A 5,191-nucleotide genomic window follows, 5' to 3' on the forward strand; every position below is an offset into this window, starting at 1 on the left:
TTCCTGTTTTTCTCTTCTTTTTCTTATGTGTGGACTATAATGCGACAGATTGTACACATGTCACTGTCTATTATTGAGAGACACTCCCACAGGAGAATAATTGTCCCACACCTGTGCACACAGAATGGGCGGAGCATTATCTATTTAAAATCATTGTTGTAAGAATTGTTTAAAATACTGTCATGTGGAAAAGACCAAGAAGCACAGTCGGCTGCACAGATTCACTGATGCCCTGACTCCAGCCCGGAAAGAGGAGAGGAAGAAGAAGGAGAAGAAGATGTAGTCCAAATCCAGCAAGGGCTCCAAATTCCTCCAATTCTTCAAGCAAAGAAACTCAGCACACCAACACCTGTGCTCTCTCGCTCTCGCTCTCTCTCTCTCTCCCTCACACATACACACACACCCATCCCCCCCCACATCCATTTCCAACACCCCTCTCACCCCACTTCCTCCAAACCCTTTGTATTTTTCATTCAATAAATGATATCAACAATGGGCCTCATTCAGCAATATCTTCCTAAGTTTTTTCTTAAATTTGTTCTTGAGAAAGGTCCTAAGAAAAGTCTACGTCAGATTCATGACATGTTCTTAAACCGCAGAATTGTTCGCACCTGTGTTCTTATAATGATGAATCCCATTGTCCTCGTAAATTGAAAGCGCGTGCCAGGTGATCGTAATTAGCATAGGTAAACGCCCCACCATCCTCATAAAAGGGCATGAGACTGCAGGGCCGTGTGCACACAGAAATTGAAAAGAAAAGTTGAGAGAAGTCAAGAATGCCCAAACAAATGTCTAAAGAGGGTGGAGCACCAGACTCCAAACGTAAAAAAAACTTCAATAGTTCTGAAGTGGAGGTACTGCTGCAGGAAGTGAACACCAAACCAGCTGTCATATTTAGTAGCGTCAGTAGTGGATATAAAATAACAGAAAAAAAAGATGCATAGGATCCCAATTAACATAATTGATATTAATTTAAGTGTTAGTGTAGTGTTTATTTACTTTAAAAGACCATAATACTTTGTAAAATAATGAAAATAATTATTAAAAAATATTATGATAAAAATATTATTGTCATTTAAATCCTATAATATTATACAACTGTAGAATTGAAGGAAACGCAATAACCACTTATTTTGCACAAACATGTCAGCACTCAAATGTGCGTAAGTGTGCTCTTGAGTGTGCGTAGATTCTGTTCTTACCTAAGAACAAATCCCAAATAAGAAAACATTGGTGAATGTCAGAATCTTCGTGAAAACTGCGTAAGTGGGTTTTAGGAAGAAATTTCTTCTTAAGAACGGTTGGTGAATGAGGCCCATTGATATCTAAAATAATGTACTGCCTTTATTTTTGTAGAGAATTGTAAGTTCCATTACAGTCAACAGTGTATATACCAGTGTGTCAAGCTATTTTAATTAGATGACTAATTGCTGGAGTGAAGCTACTGTAGAAGCAACAAATATTAATTTCACTAACAAAGACCACGCCACTATGAGATGTATTTAGATGGTTTATTGAGGGAAAGAGGGGTCGAGAACGGAGGGATGAAATAAAGGTCGAGGGTGGAGGGATGAATCAGGGGTCGAGGTAGGAGGGATGAATCGGGGGTCGAGATGGAGGGATGAATCGGGGGACGAGATGAAGGGATGAATCGAGGGGGTCGGATGAGTTGGGGTCGATGGATAGCTCGAGGAACCAGGGAATTGAGACTCAGGGTGGGGGCACTGTCTCGCTGATGGGGAGTCTTCTTGGCTCCATCATATCCCCCAAAGAGAGCTTCATGCGCAGAGATGAGCATGGGCTTTTCGAACGTCGCTGAGATTGCTGCGAATGTAGCTGTGGTAGGCTTGAGATGACCAACAGCCGAGGATTTTGATCGTATGGTCAGGAATTCCTTGCCTAGAAGCAGTGGAAGCAGCTCGGATACGAAATGAGTGGCCAGAGTATAGTTCAGGGGATATTCCTGATTTTGACAGGACTTGGTGGGGTGAAGCGTGGCGAGCTAGTCTGGAATGTATGTAGTTGTATAAAGGTTCGAATGGGCTTAAGTATGAATCTAGGCGAAACAGGATGATGGGATGTGACACGCCCAGTTGGTCGGTCTTGCTAAATTTGAGGTTGCAGACGAGGGAGTCGGGAGTGTGGACAGAGAGGTCAGAAAGACTTGCATGGCGAGATGGATCGTAGATGGAGGTGGTGGAGGTGAATTCTGAACATCACAGAAACCCAAAGAAGGCCAGGAGGAACATGGATTCGTGGGTGGCATCAATGAAGGGGGATAAGTATCCTGAGCGAAGGGTTTGGATGCAACGTGTGAGGATGTCTGAAGTGAGGGGTAACCGTTTCGATGGGAGTTGCGGCTCAGCCTTTCGAAGACCTTTAATTAGCATGCTGATGTGGGAATGAGAGACAGAAGGGCATGGTGCACCGGTGAGTAATTTGACGAAGAAGTTGATGCTACTGATGTAGACGTGGATGGTTGAAGTTCTGATATGGAGGGCTGAGTGGGCGTAGGTGATGAAATTAGTTAAGGTTAAAACATCTAGGGAAGGAAATGGCAGATTGTGGCATGTGTGGAAGGCCTTGAAGCAGTTCCATCCTGTAAGATATGATGACAGTGTTCGGGGAGCAAGGCTACTGAGGATGGCTTCTCGGGATGCTGAGGCCAGATGTTGGAGCTGCGGGGTTAGTTGAAAATGGTGGCTGAAAACGGTGGAACTGTGGGAGTGGGATGGGAGTCGGAGTCTGGCGCCAAGAGTCTGAATTTCTGGAATGAGAAGCGAGACAGGGAGTCAGCGATGGTGTTCTTGTAAGCGGGAATGTGATTGGCGCGGATGATGAATTGGTGCTGAACTGAGACAAGAGTAAGCTTGCGCATGAACTGCATGATGTTGAATGAGTGAGACCGCCCTTATTAATTATGTCGACGACTGCGGTGTTGTCCGTATGCATTAGAATGGCCTTCTTGGACCACTCGTGCCCCCAAAGGAGTGCTGCTACCACGATGGGGTACAGTTCGTGAAGAGCAGAGGATGGAGAGAGGGAAGAAAATTCAGGCGGCCATTCGGACGAGAACCACCTCCCTCCGTAATAGCCGCCGAATCCGATGGAGGGAGCTGCGTTGGTGTACACCTGGATGTCCTCAGGCTGAGTGATGTGGTCTTCGTAAAAGAAGGTTATGCCATTCAAGGAGGAGAGGAAGTGTTGCCATAGCCTAAGTTCCATCTTGCATGCGCCGTCTAGGACGATGTGGGCATGCAGAGAAGGTACGGCAGCGGCTATGGACAGGAGGTGAGAGAGGAAAGATCGACCTTGAGGAATTATGCTTATGGCATAATTGAGATGGCCGAGCAGAGCAAGTAGCTGCCGTTTGGTGCATGTGTGAGCAAGGAGGTAGTTTGAAAGAAACAGGGAAATACGGTGTATTTTCTCAACAGGCAGCGAGGCTTGGAAAGAGACAGAGTCCAGTGTGATGCCGAGGAATTTGAAGTGCTGGGTCCTTCTGTTTTCTCTGAGGAGAAAGGGATGCCGAGTTCGGAGAAAGCAGATGTCAGAGTCGTGAGACCGTATGATGGGGGTGAGGATGGTGGTGTGACGATGAGGAAGTCGTCTAGCAGGTGGACGACGTATGGGAGTTTATGGTTGTTGGTAAGGATCCAGCAGAGTGCTTCGGAGAGGGAGTCAAATATTTTGGAGCTGCTCTTGCACCCGAAGGTAAGACGGACGGCAAAATAATAAGCACCCTTCCAGAGGACGCCCAAAAAACGCCAGTAGTCTGGGTGTATAGGGAGGACTTTGAAGGCACTGGTGATGTCTGCTTTGGCCAACCAGGCGCCTTGGCCTGCAAGACGGATAAGTGAAATGGCGTGATTAACAGTTGCGTACTGCATGGAAAAATCTGGACTGGGGATGAGACTGTTGATGCTGGGAATGGAGGAACCATGGGGGGATGAAAGATCGATGATGAGCCTCTTCTTGCCAGAGTATTTCCTGGTGGCAATGCCAATTGGACTGATCCTGTGTATTGGAAAAGGAGGGCTGCTAAATGGGCCAATCATGAAACCTTGGCTAGGAGTTTATCGACGGTGTCAGGCTCTGTGAGAGCTGACTGAAGATTGTGACATGTGTATGAGGAATCTGGGATGACCTGGATACCTGGGTGGAAGCCGTGTGTGAAGCCATGGATGAGAAAGTTGACAAACTCAGGATCTGGGTGGCTCTTTAAGGCGGTGGCTAGGGCGTCGATTTTTATTGGTGTGTTGAGATGCTTAGATAGTCATGAACTGTGTTTGGTGGGGTTGTGAGGACAGGTGGGCCTGGAGTGGGCGCCTCCGCAGAAGGAACAGGTGTGGAGGAAACGGCAGCTGGACACGTTGCAGCCTAAATCATTGAAATTAGCCCTGAGGTGTGGAGCTGTGGGGAAGTGGCTGAGTATCAACCGGTTTGGGAGTGATGGGTGGAGGAGGGGCTGCGGGGGAGAGGCGAGAAAAAACTGGAGGGTTAGTAGCAGGAACACAGGAGCGTGCAGCAGGAGCAGGGTGGCGTGTAGCGGGAGCGAAGGAGCGGATTAGTACGTCCAACTTTAATTATTTGTAATTCAAAAGAAGAGAAGGACCCAGTGCTCACCAACCTACAAGAAAAACAGTTTCTGAACACGACAGCAAGACCTCCACCGCGGCCAGAAATTCTAGGCAAGCTGATAAAATTGTAATCCTTCGGACACAGCTCAATGAGGGGGGCATGTTCCATATTCCTCTGCCAGGTTTCGGTCACAAACAAAAAGTCTAACTTCTTAGACTGGATGATGTCCTTCAGTACAAAAGTTTTGTTCGATATGGAGCGAGCATTTACCAGCGCCATACTGAGAGGGACAGGATAATGCCCAGATGAGGAAACCAGAGTCACTGGAATTACATTTTTTGGGCTTCTGCAATTTTTCAGAAAATTCATAGCAGCAGATGGACTGTTGGATCTGTCAGAGATTCTGACTGGAACGACCATGGGTGTGGGAGAGGGAGGCTTAGGCCTAATAGTAGAAACAGCTATTGTGGTCTGACTGGGGCGTTGGACATTTACAGCAGGGAGAGACCTGTAGGGGGAGCTCTCATGGGGAGCAGTATGCTGCGGTTGTGGCGTAGAGGAAGAGGGAGTATCCGGGGTGTGTGTGTGAGATGTAAACAGTCAGTCACAT

The 5,191-nt window shown here is 47.1% G+C and overlaps 1 pseudogene; it reads right to left on the bottom strand.

Moving 5' to 3' along the window:
* Window positions 1-2,686: 2,686 nt before the first annotated feature.
* On the bottom strand, window positions 2,687-4,058 carry LOC139666999 (uncharacterized; annotated as a pseudogene).
* Window positions 4,059-5,191: the final 1,133 nt, after the last annotated feature.

This window comes from Centroberyx affinis, unplaced genomic scaffold (assembly GCF_046629955.1).
Source record: "Centroberyx affinis isolate AG114_WGS23_722 - 3 ecotype Tasmania unplaced genomic scaffold, CSIRO-AGI_Caff_v1 ptg005239l_1, whole genome shotgun sequence".
Taxonomy (NCBI): Eukaryota; Metazoa; Chordata; class Actinopteri; order Beryciformes; family Berycidae; genus Centroberyx; species Centroberyx affinis.